This window comes from Triticum aestivum, chromosome 6B (assembly GCF_018294505.1).
Source record: "Triticum aestivum cultivar Chinese Spring chromosome 6B, IWGSC CS RefSeq v2.1, whole genome shotgun sequence".
Lineage (NCBI taxonomy): Eukaryota > Viridiplantae > Streptophyta > Magnoliopsida > Poales > Poaceae > Triticum > Triticum aestivum.
The window spans coordinates 182316692-182339596 of record NC_057810.1 but is presented as its reverse complement, the minus strand read 5'-3'; positions in this window follow the sequence as shown (position 1 = coordinate 182339596).

Here is a 22905-nt window from a genome sequence, read left to right as displayed (position 1 = left end):
GTGGCCGAAATGACCAAAACCACTTCCGCCGCCGCGTCGGGCTCGCCGGCGGCTAAACGCCGGTGCAGCCGACTCGGGTTTGACCACGGGTGGGCCCTGGTTGACTCCCCTGAGTCAATGACAGGTGGGGCCCAGCCCTGTTAATTAAACAGGATTAGTTTTAATTAAGTTTTAATTAAAATAATCACCCTGACATGCGGGACCCACTGTCAGGTTTGACCTGGACCAGTTCCGTTGACCTGCTGACGTCACACTGACGTCAGGCTGACGCAGTAATTGATTTTCTGGATTTAATTTAAATCAGGAAATTCCAGAATATTATTTAAACTTCAAAAATTCATAACTTTTATTCTGTAACTCCAAATTGGACAAATTATATATGAAAAATGATCAGAAAAATCCAATCTATCCATCTGTACTATTTTCATGCATGATCAAACAAGTTAAATTGATGTTTTAAGCAGAACAAGGAAAAGGCACTTTAAAAGGCCATATTTGAATTTGGAATTTGAATCTTTGATTCAAATTTGTTCAAACCCTTCTGGCTTTAGTTGCATTAGCCCAATACACTCATATTGCCATGTTTCATGCATGCATCATATTGTTGCACATTGTTTGGTGATGCTTGTGTATCGATGCCCTTTGCGACAGGTTCTGTCCCCGAGGAGTACCGTGATTACCCTAACGAAGAACCGTATCAGTGCATCGAACCATCAGGCAAGCAACCAACCATTTGATCATATCGATACAATCGCATGTTCTCGCTCCTGCTCTCTTTTACTGCATTAAGACAACGCGTTTCAAACTGCTGTGTGCTACGGTAGTTGAACCCATTTCCTCTGCATGACCTGTCATTGCCACAGTAACTAGATGAAACCCACTAGCATGTGTAGGAGTTGTTTGAGCCATATGTATGTGTTGTTCCTACCTTGCTATGCCTGCTATGCTTAGAGTCGTGTCAGGTCTGGTTCATCTGGGTGATGGGCTAGAGTGAAATGTTTATCTCGGTAATGAGAGTGGTGTGGTGAACACGATTTGGTAAAGGTATCGATGAGAGGCCATGTAGGAGTACATGGTGGGTTGTTTCATTGAAGCCGACCTTAAGCACTGAGATCTGTATGCGTGATTTAAGATACAGCTACTACCATGCATTGGGCCCTGAAATATGACCCCGCTCGACTTCTTATTCACCCTAGCTCTCTGTCCAGGAGTTGCAAGTAGTTTCTGGTGTTTGTAGCCTACTGGAGGCCGTGGACAGCGCTGACCGTAGGGGTGGGCTGTGATGCGGTAGGTACGTGGCACGGTGTACCGAATACCCGTTAGGTATCTCGGGAACCCTGTTCACATCGTTCGGGGCCGTATGGGAAACCCCGGCCGGACTCCCTGCGGATGGAACCTGAATAGGCGATAAACCTGGACTAGAGGCTTAAGTGTTTAGGTAGGTCGTGGTCTACACCCACGTCGGCTTTCGCTTGAAGTCTGCCGAGCACATGTCGTGTGCAGACGCTAAGTGGTGGAAACATGTATGAAGAAGTACACCCCTGCAGGGTTATCATAATCTATTCGAATAGCCGCGTCCGCGGTAAAGGACTACTTGGTTGCCTATACAGTTCATAGACAAGTAAATGGAAACTGTTAAAAGCCTCAAGATAAGTGTGAGTGCCGAGGATGGCTCTTCCGTAGGAAGACGGAGGTGGATCCTCGGTAGTGTATTGAAGTGGTGAGTAGTGGACTCGTGTGCGCAAAACCATTTCAAGTTGGAGTATCGTAGGATAGCCTAGCCAAGAGTCAAAGCTGGCTTGCTGCAATAACTCCACCAACCCTTCTTGATACTATGCATGTATGTAGGATCTGATGTAAGTCTTGCTGAGTACCTTTGTACTCATGTTGCTATAATCTACATTTTTACAGAAGACGCTGCAACCCCTTCTGATGGGTTCTATGTAGACGTTGACATCAACGAGTAGGCTAAAGACCCAGGTGGTGACCCTGAGCTTGTGAAGGACCACGTAGTATAGCTAGGCTTTCCAAGCCTCTTTTATTTTACTAGTTGTCTGTACTCAGACAAGTTACTTCCGCTGCTGGTTTGTATGACTGTATGACTTGTATGTTGGGTCGTGAGACCCGTACCTTTGTGTATGTTATGTATGGCTCACTGAGCCTTAAATAAAGTACTTGTGTCGTAGAGTCATGTTGTGATGCTTCGTTGTATTTGCACATATCGAGCATATTGTGTGTATGATTGAAATGCTTGGTATGTGTGGGATCTGACTATCTAGTTGTTTATCTTTAGTAGCCTCTCTTACCGGGAAATGTCTCCTAGTGTTACCGCTGAGCCATGGTAGCTTGCTACTGCTCTGGAACACTTAGGCTGGCCGGCATGTGTCCTTCTTCGTTCCTGTGTCTGTCCCTTCGGGGAAATGTCACGCTTTGAGTACCGGAGTCCTGTTAGCCCGCTACAGCCCGGTTTACCGGAGTCCTGCTAGCCCAGTGCTACAGCCCGGACCCACTTGCTGATGACCGACACGTTCGAAGCTAGGTCATGGATGCCTGTCCCTGTAAGTCTGTGCCACTTTGGGTTTACGACTAGTCATGTCAGCCCGGGCTCTTTATCATATGGATGCTAGCGACACTATCATATACGTGAGCCAAAAGGCGCAAACGGTCCCGGGAAAAGGTAAGACGACACCCGTGGGAATACCGTGCGTGAGGCCGCAAAGTGATATGAGGTGTTACCAGCTAGATCGATGTGACATCGAGTCAGGGTCCTGACAGACGGATACAAATTCCTGCCACAGAAGCCAGTTTATTACGTATCCACGATCCTCACCCCATGCAAACCCCGATACCCACACTATCAAAAAATAGCATATGCGGTCTTCATGTCATCCCGAAAGCTACGACACTACTTTCAAGAGTGTTCAATTACGGTGGCCTCTGAAGTACCACTAAACGATATAGTAAATAACCGCGATGCCATGGTCCGGATTGCTAAGTGGGCCATCGAGCTCCTTCCATTCGACATAACATACAAGCCTCAACGGGCTATCAAGTCGCAAGTATTAGCTGACTTTGTCGACAAATGGACGGAAGCCGAACTCCCTAAAGAGTACGGCGCGTACTCTAACTGGATCATGCACTTTGATGGCTCTAAAATGCTGGCCGGATTGGGAGCAGGCGCAGTCCTGGCATCTCCCACCGGAGACACGGTCCAATATGTCCTCCAAATATTATACACAACCTCCAACAATGCAGCTGAATATGAGGCTCTGTTGCACGGTCTTCGGATGGCACTCTCTATGGGCATTCAATGCCTAGAGGTACGCGGGGATTCAAACCTTGCTATATCACAAATAAACGGAGACTTTGATGCCAAGGATCCGAAAATGGCGGCTTACCATAATGCCGTCCTTAAAATGTCAGCTCGGTTCGAGGGGCTCGAATTCCACCATGTGGCTCGAGAAAACAATCAAGCGGCAGATGTCCTTTCCCGCATCGGCGCTAAACGCGACCCTGTCCCACCCAACACATTCCTGGAAAGGCTGTTCAAGCCATCTGTGGTATGGGAAGGGGAGTCCAGCAATATCAGCACGGATCCGAATACATCCCCAGATTCCGAACTATCAGACATAATCGGAGGCTCTACCACCAAAATAACATCGTCAGCCCACGAAATAATGGCCGTCATCGCCCCGTGGACTGAGCCTTTCTTGGCCTACCTAAATAGGCAGGAGCTCCCCGAAGATCAAAATGAGGCACGCTGCATCGTCCGGCGTTCTAAAGCTTACAAAGTCCATGAAGGGGAACTCTATAAGAAAAGTGCGACCGGAGTGCTCCAAAGGTGCATCTCCGAAGAGGAAGGGCGGCAGCTCTTGGCTGAAATCCATGCCGGACTAGGCGGGCACCACGCCGCGGCTCGAGCACTAGTCAGCAAGGCCTTTCGTACATGTTTCTTTTGGCCGACGGCCCGAGCAGACGCACAGGACCTTGTCCAACACTTAGTCGGTTGCGAGCTCTTTGCCAATCAGAGTCATATGCCCCCTACCGCTCTCCAAACAATACCCATAACTTGGCCCTTCGTGGTCTGGGGGCTGGATATGGTCGGAACCCTTAAAGGGGAAGCCACAAGAAAAAATACTTATTGGTCATGGTAGACAAGTTCACCAAATGGATAGAAGCCAAACTAGTGAAAACGGCCGAATCCGGACCAGTAATAGACTTTATATCCGGGGTCGTACACTGATACGGTGTCCCCCACAGCATCATCACTGATAATGGCTCAAATTTCACAGCCGATGAAGTGAAAGCATGGTGCGGCAAAATAGGCATTAAGCTCGACTACGCTTCCATCTACCATCCTCAAACAAATGGCCAGGTCGAACAGGCAAACGGTCTCATCATGAGCGGCATCAAACCCAGACTAGTGCGATCCTTGACAGAGTCGGACACTCACTGGGTCGAGGAGCTCGACTCCATACTCTGGGGGCTGCGGACCACGCCGAATCGCACCACCGGATATACACCATTTTTTATGGTGTACGGCACGGAAGCAGTACTACCCTTCGACATAATACATGATTCGCCACGCGTACACATGTACGAAGAGAAGGAAGCCGAGTTAGATCGGCAGGATAACTTGGACGCCCTGGAGGAGGAGCACGACGTCGCGAAGGCCCATTCCACATTCTATCAGCAACAGGCTCGACGATACCAAAGCATAGAAGTGCGGGCCAAAACTTATAATATTGGCTAGCTCGTTCTACGCTTACCGGAGAAGAAGAAGGACAAGCTCAAACCCAAGTGGGAAGGTCCCTTCGTCATCGACAAAGTTCTCACCGGAGGAGCGTACCGCTTACATAATGTGGCCGATAACAGACTCGAGCCGAACCCATGGAACGCGGCCAGACTTCGGAGATTCTATGCCTAGCACCGAACTCAATGTTCGTCTCCTTAACCCCTCCTTTTTAATTATGCTCCCTCCCTCTTCCTTTCTCGATCGTTTTCTCTTCACACGAAGTATTTAATACAGTACGGACTCCCGGATTTTTCCGGCCTCACTATGTGTGTAAGCAATACCTGGGGGCTTCCTATACGGAAGATAAACACAACTTACTCTAAAGGGTTTTTCGCCCATCACACATGCATTTTCCATGTGTGCCTTTTCTTCACCATTATATGCATCGATATGACTTAAGATGTGGCCAAGATGGGTTGCCTGGCTCCTGTATTTATGCCCTACGTTCCCGTTGATTCGGCTAGGGCATAAGGGGAGCACCTCTGCGATTGTTACTACCGGTTGAGCCGAATGTGTACCTCAGACTGGGTGAAGCCGAAAGCTAGTTTCCTTAAGAGAATATTCGGTCGGTGAACAAAAGATGTCTTCGTTTATCATAACATAAATCCCTAGAAGTTTTGTATCCTGCGCCATGGTTCGCAGTTCGGACATGTGCCTTGTCGCATGCCTACCCAGGGAAAGGAACCCTTAACGGAACTATTCTCCCTGGAAGATGTTTCTTACTATCCATGTAATATAACATAACTAGTTGGGTACTTGTCTATTCAAGAACTTATGACCCCTACGCCTGGTCTCCACGCATACTCCGGTTTGTATAACCGAGCGGGTATTCGGACACACCCCGGACTATAGGATCCGGGGGCTGAAGCGAAAAGGTCTTCCATGACAAATGATTTTAATCCGGCTAGGGGCTACTTATGTCCATTGAATTACACAGTCAATTGGACTGACTATATTCCTCCTCTATACCATCCAACAGGCTATGTAGCTTACAATCCTGTTGAGAATACTTCGCGGCTAATGCCACCTGGTCATATACCAGACTCACGGGAATTTCTTGCCCATCTGGCCCTGCCAGTCCGACTTCAGCCATATGGTTCGGGTCCAGCTTGGTGTAGCGCGTCTTCACCATAGCCCATGCTTCCCTTGCTCCCTACCGGCAGGCTGACATCTTCCACAGCCGGAAGCGCCGCCGTGCTCCTTGAAGCATGTCCACAAGCTCCCCCATGCCATTCGGCAAGAAGCTTGATGGCCATAAGGCCTGCGCTATGCCCTGCATCGCCTGCCGAGCTCGCTCGTGCAGCCGCGAGAGGTCTTGCAGTAAATCGCCTGCAGATGCGGGCATCTCCTCCTCAGGGCGACCGGTCAGCATTCCTACAAGCAAAACTCTTTCAATATACTTCCTCACTGAACTATGCTACAGTTCGTCTAGGCACTTACCATAAATGCCACGGCGAAGCCTTTTGTTCTCCTTCACGGAGTCCGCCAGCTGCGCACGGACATCTTTCAATTCCACGTCCAACCGAACGTTGGCATCTTGGAGAGTATTCTTGTCCTGCTTAACTTGCGTAAGAATGCGCTCGCTAGCTTTTAGTTGCCTCTGGAGATGCGACTCGTCATCCCTCCCGCCCTCCGGATTTACTCTGGGGTTATCTGCAGAATTTTCTGTTAAACTCATCATACCAGCCAGTTGCTAACTAGTACATTTTCGTACAATCAAGATAAATGTTACCAGATGAGGCCTTCTGGGATTCCTCTAGCTTGGCAACCGTGGCCCTCAGTTGGGTCTTGCACTCGTCTAGCTCCCGAGACAATTTCTCATTCTTATCTACAAGAACCTGCGCATAAATTGATACTTAAAACTGTTGTTCCAACCGTTTCAAGTCTCAGGGGCTACTGCTATACATGCTTATTAAACTTTCTTACCCGTATATCTTTGGTATACTGGTCCGTCGCCCGGGCAAGCCCACCTTGTGCAGCCCAGATGCATGCGTCTCCCGAATTGAAAGCATTAAATGCCTCTTCGGAAAAGATGTTGTTGTGAAGTATGGACCGTTGACGCCGGTGATTCATGGCGCTCTCTACTTCGAAATTTGTGGCAAATAGCATATCTGCGTCCTCTGTCGGAGGACTATGCGGCATCGGCCCTACGCCCGCCTCCTCCCTCGAAGTCAGTTTTGGAGCCCGACTGGTGGAGGCGTGGTTGGCAGGATTCCTAGATATAGTCCGGATACTCCTCTTCCTGCAGGATGTAAAGGGCGCTGTTATACTTCAAATAACAATAACTACATGACAGGTTGTTTCCTTACCTCTGTAGAGGCGTGTCAGCCCTAACCGCCTTCCTCTTGAGCTTGCCCAATCCGGACGCCTGTGGCTGACGGGTCCCTAGGGCGTGACATCAGTAAAGAGTCCTCTTCGGAGGATCGAGTCTTCGGCTTGGCTTACACGTGATGAAGGTAGTAGTCCAGGATAATCAGCAGTAACAGCCACTGAGGCGCCATCACGGCTCGCCCGGTAAAATATCCCGTCGACAAGCTCCACGGCCGCGTTCGGGTCTTCTTTGAGTCTTGGATCCAGGGCCCTTTCGGGGTCCTCTGGCTATGGGGAAGGGCTGGAGATTCCTTCTACGGCCCTCCTCAGTTCCTGCTCAGAGATATCGAGGCATGTAACCTTAGCAAAGAACGCCACAATGAGTAATAAATGACGACTTACCCAGTTTGGGGGATTGTACATGGAGAATCCGTCTCGCGGTTTGATATGAAGTAGGTCTTCCTATTCTCCCTTGTATAGATCGGACAGTATCCTTGCCAGAGCAGTGGCGGAGTCCGGACCCTTACGGCCACAACGGGTAGCATCGTCTTCCCTGTTGAAATACCACATGGAATTGCCCCGATATTGAAGCGTTTGCACTCCCCACATTATGCATATTGCCATGACCTCGACTATCGTCAGTCCGGACTTGGCCAATAACTTTATCCTGCTCATTAGGAAATGTATTTCCCTGGTATCCTCTTCTTGGGGGCCTCGGGGGCGCCAGCTTAAATGTGCCCTCGGCGGGGTGTTACTGAACTTGGGGAGTCCTGTCCGGACTGGATCCGGAAGGGGGACGTCATCAATATAAAACCACTCTAAAGCCCAGTTCTCTGGTGCCTTCTTGGGAGTGCCGGATAGGTATCCGGTCTCGGCGATACGCCGTACTTCGGCCCCGCCCACTTGACATAAGGACTCTCCCTGGTTACGAGGGACAAGGCAGAACTACTTCTTCCACAAATCGAAATGCGCCTCGCAGCCTAGAAATAGCTCACAAAGAGCGACGTACCCTGCTATATGTAGTACGGAGGCTGGGGTAAGGTTGTGCAACTGTAGGATGTAGAACTCCAGGAACCCACGAAGGAATGGATCCCTATGGAACCCGACGCCCCTTAACAGATGCGGAATGAGGCATATTCGCTCCTCCGGAGATGGATTAGGGGATCTCTCCGCTTGCTCTTCGCCGTTATAGGTGGCTATTCCAGCTCGGACAGGGACCGCGAATGCCGGTGGGAGAAGCCCTTGGGTTTGTAACTTTATCAAACGGCTATGAGAAACTGAACACTCTCCCCAGTCCCCGGCTTGGGGCAAGGGGAGCGAGCAGAAGAGCTGCGACGACCGGCCACGTTGGAACGGTTTTTTCGGGGCGCTCTGTTGGATGCTTGCTCGAGGGGGAAGAGTGAGGATTGGATCTGGGAATCCCCGTCTCTTCAAATAGACGGATAGCCCGAAGGATCGGGGGTGGAAAATGCAAAAATGCCTCGACTCCTCGCATTCGCTCGACACGTGGAAATGGTCATTATTGAGGCACTGAAGCCGAGGAGTACAACATGGATGAGATGCCGGACACTGTTCGTCGTAATAGGTACATTGGAGTATTCGGAGATGGAACCCGCCTTGCAATGCCTAAGACAAGACTGCGCGCCGGACTCACCGTCATTGAAGCCTGGTTCAGGGGCTACTGAGGGAATCCTGGATTAGGGGGTATCCGGACAGCAGGACTATATACATTGTCCGGACTATTGAAGCGTGAAGATACAAGACTCAAGACTTCGGCTCGTGTCCGGATGGGACTCTCCTTTGCGTGGAAGACAAGCTTGGCGATCCAGATATTATATTTCCTTCCTTGTAACCGACTCCATGTAAACCCTAGCCCTCTCCGGTGTCTATATTAAACAGAGAGGATGGTCCTTAGAAGGCCGATCACAATTACAATCATACCATCGTAGGCTAGCTCTTAGGGTTTAGCCTCTACGATCTCGTGGTAGATCTACTCTTGTACTACACATATCTTCAATATTAATCAAGCAGGAAGTAGGGTTTTTACCTTCATCGAGAGGGCCCGAACCTGGGTAAACATTGTGTCCCTTGCTTCCTTTTACCATCAGCCCAAGACGCACAGATCGGGACCCCCTACCCGAGATCCGCCGGTTTTGACACCGACACCACCTCTTGCCTTGCACGAATGGGCTGTGTGGGCTTCTAGGATTTATTAGGAATTTCTGAAACTATTGGGCTTGGCCCAAAATAGACAAAATTCCAGCACTATGGCTGTGGTGGACTGAGCGAAATAAAGCTAATCATAAACAGACCCGAGCGTCAGTAGAAGAATTTCAATTTCTAATGACCAGGCATGTAGCTGAATGGTGCCAGTTCTGTATAAAGCTAGAAAGAAAACAACAACAGGTGTTAAGAAAACCAGTGTGGAAAGGGCCATAGGTGGATACAATGAAGATTAATATTTATGGAGCCTTCGACGGTTCCAATTAGCTTGCAGGCTGTGGCTGTGATAACCCACAAGTATAGGGGATCACAACAGTTTTCGAGGGTAGAGTATTCAACCCAAATTTATTGATTCAACACAAGGGGAGCCAAAGAATATTCTCAAGTATTAGCAGCTGATTTGTCAATTCAACCACACCTAAAAGACTTAATATCTGCAGCAAAGTATTTAGTAGCAAAGTAGTATGGAAGTAACGGTAACGGTGTCAAAAGTAATAGTAGCAGTTTTCTAGCAATCGTAACAGTGGCACCGGAAAAGTAACTTAGCAAAGATCAATATGTGAAAAGCTCGTAGGCAATGGATCAATGATGGATAATTATGTTGGATACAATTCATCATGCAATAGTTATAACATAGGGTGACACAGAACTAGCTCTAGTTCATCATTGTAATGTAGGCATGTATTCTGAACATAGTCATACATGCTTATGGAAAAGAACTTGCATGAAATCTTTTTTCCTACGCTCCCGTGGCAGCAGGGTCCTATTGGAAACTAAGGGATATTAAGGCCTCCTTTTAATAGAGTACCGGACCACAGCATTAGCACTTAGTGAATACATGAACTCCTCAAACTACGGTCATCACCGGGAAGTGTCCCGACTATTGTCACTCCGGGGTTTGCCAGATCATAACACGTAGTAGGTGACTATAACTTGCAAGATAGGATCAAGAACACTCATATATTCATGGAAATATAATAGGTTCAGATCTGAAATCATGGCACTCGGGCCCTAGTGACAAGCATTAAGCATGGCAAAGTCATAGCAACATCAATCTTAGAACATAATGGATACTAGGGATCAAACCCTAACAAAACTAACTCGATTACATGGTAAATCTCATCCAACCCATCACCGTCCAGCAAGCCTACGATGGGATTACTCACGCACGGCGGTGAGCATCATGAAATTGGTGATGTACGATGGTTGATGATGACGATGGTGAGGGATTCCCCTCTCCGGAGCCCCGAACGGACTCCAGATCAGCCCTCCCGAGGAAGAATAGGGCTTGGCGGCGGCTCCGTATCATAAAATGCGATGAATCCTTCTCCCTGATTTTTTTCTCCCCGAACATGAATATATGGAGTTAGAGTTGAGGTCGGTGGAGGTCCAAGGGGCCCACGAGGCAGGGGCGCGCCCCCACCCTCATGGATAGTGCGTGGGGCCCTTCTATTGATTATTTTGCCAGTATTTTTTATTAATTCCAAAACGTGACATCTGAAGTTTCAGGTCATTCCAAGAACTTCTATTTCTGCAAAAAAATAACACCATGGCAATCCTGCTGAAAACAACGTCAGTCCGAGTTAGTTCTATTCAAATCATGCAAATTAGAGTCCAAAACAAGGGCAAAAGTGTTTGGAAAAGTAGATACGTTGGAGACGTATCAACTCCCCAAGCTTAAACCTTTGCTTGTCCTCAAGCAATTCAATTGACAAATTGAAAGTGATAAAGAAATTTTTTGACAAACTCTGTTTGATCTTGTTGTTGCAAATATGTAAAGCCAACATTCAAGTTTCCAGCAAAGATTATGAACTAACCATATTCACAATAAGATTTAGGTATCATGTTTACTCATATCAATGGCATAATCAACTAGCGAGCAATATAATAAATCTCGAATGACAACACTTTCTCAAAACAATCATGATATGATATAACAAGATGGTATCTCGCTATCCCTTTCTGAGACCACAAGACATAAATGTAGAGCACCCTTGAAGATCAAGGACTAACTAGACATTGTAATTCATGGCAAAAGAGATCCCGTCACAGTCATACTAAATATCAATTAATAACAATTAATACAAATGAGAGTGGTTCTCTCCAACTGGTGCCTTTTTATAAGAGGATGATGACTCAACATAAAAATAAATAGATAGGCCCTTCGCAGAGGGAAGCAAGGATTTATAGAGGTGCCAGTGCTCGAGTTTGAAATAGAGATAAATACTATTTTGAGCGGCATACTTTCATTGTCAACAAAACAACCAAGACATCTCGATATCTTCCATGCTACATACATTATAGGAAATTCCCAAACAGAATGGTAAAGTTTATATCCCCCCACACCAACAAGCACATTCCACGGCTGGTCAGAAACAATGGGTACCATCCAATTAACAACAATCCCGGGGGAGTTTTATTTGCAATTATTTTGATTTGATTTGAGCATGGGGCTGGGCATCCCGGTTACCGGCCATTTTCTCGTGAATGATGAGCGGAGTCCACTCATTGTGAGAATAACCCACCTATCATGGAAGATATATACACCCCTAGTTCATACATGAGCTATTCGAGCATACAAAACAGAATTTCATTTGAAAGGTTTAGAGTTTGGCACATGCAAATTTACTTGAAACGGTAGGTAATTACCTCATATAGGAAGGTATGGTGGACTCATATGGAACAACTTTGGGGTTTATGGAAGTGGATGCACAAGCAGTATTCCTGCTTAGTACATGTGAAGGCTAGAAAGAGACTGGGAAGCGACCAACTAGAGAGCGACACAGTCATAAACATGCATTAAGATTAACCAACAATGAATGTAAGCATGAGTAGGATATAAATCACCATGAATATAAATATCGTGGAGGCTATGTTGATTTTGTTTCAACTACATGCGTGAACATGTGCCAAGTCAAGCCACTCGAATCATTCAAAGGAGGATACCACCCTATCTTACTACATCACAACCATTAGCATGTTGGCATGCAAGGTAAACCATTATAAACTCCTAGCTAATTAAGCATGGCATGAGTAACTATAATCTCTAATTGTCATTGCAAACATGTTTCATTCATAATAGGCTGAATCAGGAACGATGAACTAATCATATTTACAAAAACAAGATAGGTCGAGTTCATACCAGCTTTTCTCATCTCAATCATTTCATCAAATATCGTCATTATTGCCTTTCACTTGCACGACCGAATGGTGTGGATAATAGTGCACATGCATTGGACTAAGCTGGAATGTGCAAACATTTAATTCAAAGGAGAAGACAAGGTAATATGGGCTCTTTGTTAGATCAACAATAAAGCATATGAGAGCCACTCATCATTTTCATCGTGGTCTTCTCCTCTCGACCCCCAAAGAAAAGAAAAGAATTTCAAAGAACGAGAAAAACTATCTACACGCGAAGGCTCCCAACAAGCAAAAGAAGAACGAGAAATCTTTTTTGGGTTTTCTTGTTTAATACTACTACTACAAGTATGTAAAGTAAACTAGCTAAAAGCTACAAGTAACTTTTGGGGTTTTCTCAAAGTTTTTCAAACACACAAGAAGAAAGCAAGAAAAGAAAATAAACTAGCATGGATAGTACAATGAAAAAGTATGAACACTGACAACTAGAATGAGTGTGTGAACATGAATGTAATGTCGGTGAGAAATACATACTCCCCCAAGATTAGGCTTTTGGACTAAGTTGGTCTATGCCCATGGATCAAAATGGTCCTCTCCGGTGTACTAAGGAGGATCCTCGGGGTGCCACTAGTTAGCGAGCTGCTGCGGATCACACTGATAAATAGACTCCTGATATGGATCAGGAGATGGCTTAGGTTTAGGCTCTGGGGACCGTGTCCGTTCCCAGTATGCATAAATGTCATCGGGCATGATGATGTGTGTGCCTGGATGTATGTTAAACAAAGACGATGCAGGCAAGGTAATAGTCTAAAAGTAGTTTTACTAAATACCAAGTTATAAATAAGTCTCTTCTCCTTGTCATTACCAATGAAATCATGTGCCACCATACTTTTATAGTCTAAGAAAATAGTAGGCAACACCTTTTCCTCTTTGTCATAATGCCTAATAGGTATCTCAATGTATTTAACAAGGCGTGAAGCAAAGATACCTCCAAAAATGGGGCCCTTTGTACGGTTGAGACTCAACCGTTTAGCAACCATAGCACCTAGACTGAAAGTTCTATCAGTAAGTAAAGCATGGCGCAAAATAGCAAGGTCAGGAGCACTGAGGCCCCCACTGTTCCCGCGACCAATTAAACATCTACTAGCAAATATTGCATAGTAACATAGAACAGGAAAATGTATACTAGTAATTCTTGCATCTGACACTTTTCTCGTTTCTCCTACAACAATTTTATCAATAAATTCATCCACATCACTAGGATTTGGTTCCTCGATGCTGCCCTCAAAGGGCAACTTGCAAACCGCACAAAAATCATAGAGTGACATCTCCTTAAACTCATCATATAAATAGAAATCTACCAAAGGTGGTGATCTCCTAGCATGGATATGGAAGTTTTGCACGAAAATATTAGTGAGTAGGAGGTACTGGTCACACTTGTCGTGGATGAAGTCGGTGATGCCTGCATTCTCAGCCAAATAATAGAAGTCCTCATAAATTCCAGCGGCCCTAAAAAATGCATCACAAGGCGATTCACAAGGCCGAACCTCCGTGGTGCGGGGAAGGTTGTACTTGGGCTTTTTATTCTCTTCATTTGCTTTTCCTTCGAGCTTCGGCTTGATGAGCCTCTCAACATTTTCTTCCTTTGAAAATTTCTGAAATTTTTAGTGACTCGAAATAAAAGTGAACCAAACTCAACAAGATTGATAACAACTACTCCTACTAGTGCCTAGAGACTATATCATGCATTAAAACTACTTTGGACCATATAAATTTGACATGCAAGCTCAAGAACAGGGTCACCTTAGCAGCAAAAATTTGCAATAAATAAAGTACTAGAACAAAAACTAATTGGACCATTGGAGGAGTCACATACCGAAGAACAATCCCCCAAAGCAGTTTTGTGAATGGAGCTTTGAGCAAGGAGATCGAAAATGGCAGCAAAACGAGCAAGAACGCGGGTTTGAGCTATGGGATGATTTTTTCTGTAGGAAGACGAAGTGTGTGGGTACTGGAATAAGTGGAGGGGGCACGTGGGGCCCACGAGGCAGCGGACGTGCCCTGGGGGGTAGGGCGCGCCCTCCACCCTCGTGACCAAATGGTGGGTCCCCCTGGTGTGTTCTAAGTGCCAGAAATTCTCAAATATTCTACAAAAAGTCATACTCAATTTTCAGGGCATTTGGAGAACTTTTATTTTCGGGGTATTTTTTATTGCACGGATAATTCAGAAAACAGACAGAAAATACTATTTTTGCTTTATTTAAACTAAATAACAGAAAGTATAAGGAGCGTACAGAAGGTTGTGCTTTCTAACTTCATCCATCTCATACTCATCAAAAGGAATCCACTAACAAGGTTGATCAAGTCTTGTTAACAAACTTCTTCCGAGTAACATGAAACCGGACAATTTTCGAATAACACTAGGTTACCTCAACGGGGATATGCATGTCCCCAACAATAATATATCATATTTCTTTTTGACACTAGGAAGAGGGAATTCAAAACCTCCATTAGTAATAGTTGAAATTTTTCAAATAGAATTTATACTATGAACTTGAGGTTGTTTCTTCGGAAAGTGTACCGTATGCCTATTACCAGTAATATGAAAAGTGACATTGCCTTTGTTGAAATCAATAACAGCCCCTGCAGTATTCAAAAAGGGTCTACCAAGGATGATCGACATACTGTCGTCCTCGGGAATATCAACAATAACAAAGTTTGTTAAAATAGTAATGTTTGCAATCACAACAGGCACGTCCTCACAAATACTAATGGGTATAGAAGTTGATTTATCAGCCATTTGCAAAGAGATTTCAGTAGGTGTCGACTTATTCAAATCAAGTTTACGATATAAAGATAAAGACATAACACTAACGCCGGCTCCAAGATCACATAAAGCGGTTTTAACATAGTTCCTTTTAATGGAACATGGTATAGTCGGTACTCTTGGATCTCCAAGTTTCTTTGGTATTCCACCCTTAAAAGTATAATTAGTAAGCATGGTGGAAATTTCAGCTTCCGGTATCTTTCTTTTATTAGTAACAATATCTTTCATATACTTGGCATAAGGATTCATTTTAAGCATATCAATCAAACGCATATGCAAAATGATAGGTCTAATCATTTCAGCAAAGTGCTAAAAATCCTCATCATCCTTTTTCTTGGATGGCTTAGGAGGAAAGGGCATGGGTTTCTGAACCCATGGTTCTCTTTCTTTACCGTGCTTCCTAGGAACGAAGTCTCTCTTTTCATAATGTTGATTCTTTGATTGTGGGTTATCAAGATCAACAGTAGGTTTAATCTCTACATCTTTATTATTACTAGGTTGAGCATCAACATGAACATCATTATGTAGCGACCAGACCTCAAACAATCTACTCTCTGTGCATCAGTGTCATCCCTGGATCGGTAATGCTGACACGCACAGTACTTGAGGATTTATAACAGAGTTTCAATCACACACTTATTACATCGAATGTCTCCAAAGAGAACTTGTTACAAAAATATGGCTTAAGGACATCTAAAAACAATAACAGCGGAAGGCTTGGAAGATAAAGTGAGTCCATCAACTCTAACGACATAGCCGAGTGAAAGACAATGACCTACGGCACCTTACTCGTCGTCTGAAAAGTCTGCAACATGAAATGTTGCAGCCCAAAATGGGTCAACACATGGAATATGCTGGCAATGTGACACATAGAGTAATGAACAGAATGAATGCTATCACTACATGCATATATGGCCGGTGGAAAGCTCTATGGTTACAGTTTTGCATAAAGCCAATTTTTCCCTACAACAAAGGATTTAATTTTATTTAACTATCATGGTGGTTGATAAACATTGAGATGGTTCCTCCAACTCAATCCCAATTAAACATCATCATTAAACCCAACAAATTAAATTTAGAGTGATGAGATCAACATGATAATCCAAGAACCAGTTACTCAAGATGTCCATAACCGGGGACACGGCTAACCACGATTAGTTTGTACACTCTGTAGAGGTTTGCGCACTTTTCCTCACAAGACTCGATCTCCTCCGTTGGATTTCTTGCACTACATGGTGTTTGAGAAATGGATCACCGAGACACAGTCTTCAAGAAGCATTAACTCTTTACTCTGGGTAGACAGTACCACCTACATCCCACTACATCTGCTAGTCTACCTCTTCAAGAACTCACGCAACTTACTCAACTATGCCAGAGCCCATATTGGCTTGTGGCTGCACATGGAAGTTTTCAACATGAATAATCTTATGATCCCTTTGAGCCTGGGTGGCGAACCGTAGGATGATCACACGGGTACTTCGGGATATCCTAGGACAACACTAGATTCTCCAGGTGCCATGACAACCACTGGGTACTCCAGGGTGCCTCAAGCAATCCACCCAGATGTGTACTTAATTAGCCACCTTAAGTTAACCATTAATTAACAATACTCACATCTATCATGGATACACTCACCCAAACCACGTCTACAAGCATAGCATAGCAATATAAGCATAATGTAGAAGTAACTCCCAAAGGTTTGATAATAAACAGGGCAATAGGTTCTACCTCATCATCTACTTCCCCAAACCCACATGTTAATCAGATCCTAACCATGCAATGTTTGAGGATTGATCTAATGCAATAAAACTAGGTAGTAAAGAGGTATGATCAAAGTGTTACTTGCCTTGCTGATGATCCGCAAAACCTAGGGACTCGTAGTAGCACGCTTCGCACTCCAGGTACTCTATCACAAACAAACAATAACATACATAAGCACTCAAGCTAGAAGCACGGGTAAAACACAAATAAGAGATCTAACCAGAAAGTTCCACTGAAGAACTCCGATTTGCAAAAAGAATCAAATCAAACGGAACAACGAAACTCAAACTACGAAAGAAACAAGATCCGTTTTACTAATCTGGACTAAAGTCAAATCTTACAGTGACAAAATCTTGTTCAAATTGGTTAAACAGAAAGAGGGCTTCGATACAAAGATCTAGGTGCTTGAGTCGCCTGATTCTGATAAACAAGCGAAAAGATAAACTAAAACGAAGATCAGGGCAGAAATCATGATCGAAAATAATCGCGGAAAAACCCTGGAAAAATAAAAACTGACGAACAGGCTAGCGAACAAATGTTCGCTGTCCGCGGCTAGCCGATGAACATCATTCGTTAAAACGAACGTACGGACGAACACCCACTATTTAACTAAACCGAAGAAAATAATAAAACCGATCTAAAGAAAAACTAGATCCAGGGTTTACGAAATAAAACCGGACGGTTTTCTAAAAAAACCGGTAGCTACCTCGGCGTTCGTGATGGCGGAGGCGGCTACTCCGGCTCCGGCAGCGGCGGGGCGACGACGGGATGCGGCGCAAATCGAGGCAGGCGGCGGGGCTGGCAGCGAGGGTTTGGGGGGAGGGGGCTGGCGGGCCGCGGCTTTTAGGGGCCGGCCGGGCCAGGAGTCCTAGCCGGACACAGCCCGGTAGGTCGGTTTCTTTTTTTTTTAAATATTCCAATGCGCAGAAAAATAAATAAAAATAATACTAAATGGATTCCAAAAATCCTTAAATAAACTTTCCCTGTCCTCTAAACATATAGCGGACAAGGAGAACATTTATTTGGGCCTCTAATGCAATTTTGAAAAACGCATTTTTTCCTAATTCAAACAAAATAACAATGAAACTCCGAATAAAATTCCTATTTGATTTTAATATTTATTCTCCAATATTTCTTTATTTTGGGGAAGTCATTTTATCCCCTCTCTTTTATATTCATATAAGAAATATTTGGAGAGAAAAATAATTAAAACCAAATGAGCCTCTTTTCAAAATTTGAGAAAACTCAAATATGAAAATAGCGAAATCCCCAACTCTCTCCGTGGGTCCTTGAGTTGCGTGGTATTTCTAGGATGAACCAAAAATGCAATAAAATGTGATATGCAATGATGATCTAATGTACAACATTCCAAATTGGAAATTTGGGATGTTACACAATATTAACATTATCACTAGTTTCATGTTCATCACCAGATTGTGTTTCAGCATCAGAAATACAAATATCATTGGGATTCTCAGGTGTGTCTATAACAGGTCCACTAGAAGCATGCAAAGTCCTATCATTTTTCTTTTTCTTTTTATTAGAAGGACTAGGTGTATCAGCATTAATTCTCTGAGAATCTTGCTCAACTCTCTTAGGATGGCCCTTAGGATACAAAGGTTCCTGAGTCATTTTACCACCTCTAGTAATAACTCTAACAACGTTATTATTGTTCTTATTATTTACATCATTGAGCAAATCATCTTGTGCCTTAAGCACCTATTCTACTTGAGTGGTACCCATGGAAGCATGTTTACTAGTAAGCTTAAGATCACTTTTAACTCTAGACATATAATCACTCAAGTGTTCAACCATATAAGCATTGCATTTTAATTGTCTACCAAAGTAAGCATTGAAGTCTTCTTGTTTAACAATAAAATTATCAAACTCATTCAAGCATTGACTAGCAAACTTAGTAGAAGAGATTTCACACTTATCAAATCTATAGAGACAATTTACCTTTACTACCTGTGTCGGTTTATCAAGACCATGTATTTCTTCAATAGGTGGTAAATTCTTAACATCTTTAGCTTTAATACATTTTTCTTTCATAGATTTGTTTGCCTCTTGCATATCTTCAGGACTGAGAAACAGAATACCCCGTTTCTTCGGAGTTGTCTTAGGAGTTGGTTCAGGAAGTGTCTAATCATTATCGTTACTCAATATATTATTCAATAGCAATTCAGCTTGCTCAACAGTTCTTTCCCTGAAAACACAACCAGCACAACTATCTAGGTAGTCTCTGGAAGTATCGGTTAGTCCACTATAAAAGATATCAAGTATTTCATTTTTCTTGAGAGGATGATCAGACAAAGCATTAAGTAATTGAAGAAGCCTCCCCAAGCTTGTGGGAGACTCTCTTCTTCAATTTGCACAAAATTAAATATTCCCCGCAGGGCAGCTTGTTTCTTATGAGCAAGGAAATATTTTGCAGAGAAGTAATAAATCATATCCTGGGGACTACGCACACAACCAGGAGCAAGAGAATTAAACCATATCTTAGCATCACCCTTTAATGGGAAAGGAAACAATTTAAGAATATAATAATAGAAGATTTTTTCCTCATGAGTAAATAGGGTGGCTATATCATTCAATTTAGTAAGATGTGCCACAACAGTTTCAGATTCATAGCCATAGAAAGGATTAGATTCAACCAAAGTAATTAACTCAGGATCGACAGAGAATTCTTTATCCTTATCAGTAACACAGATAGGTGAAGTAGCAAACGTAGGGTCATATTGCATTCTAGCATTCAAAGACTTTTCTTTCAGTTTAGCTAACAGTTTCTTAAGATCATATCTATCCTTGCAAGCAAGAAAGTCTCTAGCAGTTTCTTCATCCATAACATAACCCTCAGGTACAACAGGCAATTCATATCTAGGGGGAGAATATTCATCATCACTTTCATTAATATCATCAGTTTCAGTAATTTCATTCTCTCTAACCCTAGCAAGTTGTTCATCCAGAAATTCAGCTAGTGGCACATTATTATCAAGCAGAGAAGTAGTATCATCAAAAGCATCATGCATAGCAGAAGTGGCATCATCAATAACATGTGACATATCAGATTCAATAGCAGATGTAGGAGTTGCAAGTTTACTGAAAACAGAAGGTGAATCAAGTGCGGAGCTAGATGGCAGTTCCTTACCTTCCCTCGTAGTTGAGGGAAAAAATCTTGGTTCTTTGATCTTTCAAATTCCTCATGGTGATCAACATATATAAATCCCAAGTGACTCAAAGAATAGAGCTATGCTCCCCGGCAACGGCACTAGAAAAAGGTCTTGATAACCCACAAGTATAGGGGATCGCAACCGTTTTTGAGGGTAGAGTATTCAACCCAAATTTATTGATTCGATACAAGGGAAGCCAAAGAATATTCTCAAGTATTAGCAGCTGAGTTGTCAATTCAACCACACCTGAAATACTTAATATCTGCAGCAAAGTATTTAGTAGCAAAGTAGTATGGAAGTAACGATAACGGTGACAAAAGTAACAGTAGCAGTTTTGTAGCAATCGTAACAGTGGCAACGGAAAAGTAACTTAGCAAAGATCAATATGTGAAAAGCTCGTAGGCAATGGATCAATGATGGATAATTATGTCGGATGCAATTCATTATGCAACAGTTATAACATAGGGTGACACAGAACTAGGTCCAATTATCAATGTAATGTAGGCATGTATTCTGAATATAGTCATACGTGCTTATGGAAAAGAACTTGGATGACATCTTTTGTCCTACCCTCCCATGGCAGCGGGGTCCTATTGGAAACTAAGGGATATTAAGGCCTCCTTTTAATAGAGTACCGGACCAAAGCATTATCACTTAGTGAATACATGAACTCATCAAACTACGGTCATCACCGGGAAGTGTCCCGACTATTGTCACTCCATGGTTTGCCGGATCATAACACGTAGTAGGTGACTATAACTTGCAAGATAGGATCAAGAACACTCATAAATTCATGGAAACATAATAGGTCCAGATATGAAATCATGGCACTCGGGCCCTAGAGACAAGCATTAATCATGGCAAAGTCATACCAACATCAATCTTAGAACACAATGGATACTAGGGATCAGAGCCCCAACAAAACTAACTCAATTACATGGTAAATCTCATCCAACCCATCACCGTCCAGCAAGCCTATGATGGGATTACTCACGCACGATAGTGAGCATCATGAAATTGGTGATGGAGGATGGTTGATGATGATGATGGCGACGGATTCCCCTCGCCGGAGCCCGGAACGGACTCCTGATCAACCCTCCCGAGAGAGATTAGGGCTTGGCGGCGGCTCTGTATCGTAAAACGCGTTGAGTCCTTCTCCCTGATTTTTTTCTCCCCGAACGTGAATATATGGAGTTAGAGTTGATGTCGGTGGAGGTCCAAGGGTCCCACGAGGCAGGGGGCACACCCTGGGGGGGTGCGCCCCCACCCTCGTGGACAGGGTGTGGGCCCCCTTCTGTTGATTCTTTTGCCAGTATTTTTATTAATTCCAAAACATGACTCCGTGAAGTTTCAGGTCATTCTGAGAACTTTTAGTTGTGCACAAAAATAACACCATGGCAATTCTGCTAAAGACAGCATTAGTACGGGTTAGTTCCATTCAAATCATGCAAATTAGAGTCCAAAACAAGGACAAAAGTGTTTGGAAAAGTAGATACGTTAGAGACATATCAGACTGCATTGCACGTGACCATACAGGAGATGTCATTTTTGCCGCTGCGGGTAAACTGGACTATATGAGTGAGGCTTTGCATGCTGAGGCATACGCTCTTACTAGGGGTATCCAGCTGGCTAGAAACTATGGGATGGGTAAGGTTGTTTTTGAGACTGGCTGCCTGGGTCTACTCCGAGCTATGGAATCAAAAATGTTCGATCGGTCGCCTCTTGGTGTTGTTTTCCAAGAGACAAGGTTTCTTCTTGAGTTGGGCATTAGTGAATGGAGTTTTATCCACTGTCCCCGCACTTGTAATGTTCCAGCTCATAAGCTGGCAGCTATAGGGAGAAGTGGTGCTTATGGTGACCATCATGTATGGTTGGCTCACCTCCCATTCGCTGTAAACGTTGTTGCGGCTGCTGATGTAGTCGGCCAGCCGTAATTTTGGAATGCAAGGTATTCCAATTTCAAAAAAAAAGATTATGTCCTTGAGTTTTAAATATTTTGATTTTTTGTGGAGTTCCCAAATTTAGTAATGTGTGCATGTATTAGTTGAGGTTCTCTTTATGATCCAAGAGATGAGTTCAACGAATGTCCAATTTGGCTCCCGAGCTTATCTACACCTTGTGAACAGCAAATTAAAAAATACACTAGAAAAATAAAAATAAAATTTTTGTGTGTGGTGAAAGATGCTTCAGTTCGTGATGCCATCCCAACTTTTAGCTCATTCGGACATTGGAATAGCTCCCAGGAAACAAAATCAGGTCCGAACTATGCAAAATAGTAAACTTTTTCACAGACCTCAAATTTATCTTTTTTTCTGAGAGCTCGTTAGATGTTCAAATGTGCTGATATTTTTCACGGACATCACAAACTCAAGGATCTTTCACCAAAAAATTGAATTGAGCCCGGGAGCCAAAACCCTCCTTCCTGAGTTCAACAGTTTTTTAAACTACCAACAAAATGCTTATCAATTGAACTTTATGGTAAATTTGATCTGAATTTATGTATACTTATTCATCGTAGTGATAGTTGATTTAGACCAGAAAAAATAGCCAATATTGTTGACGTATAAATGTATTGTCTAGTCTCTTCCATTAGATCGTTTTTTGGTTTGCATTGGATAGAACATGCACTTCTACATGGTATCAGAACCAAGAGATCTTTAGTTGAAGACCCGACTGACGCA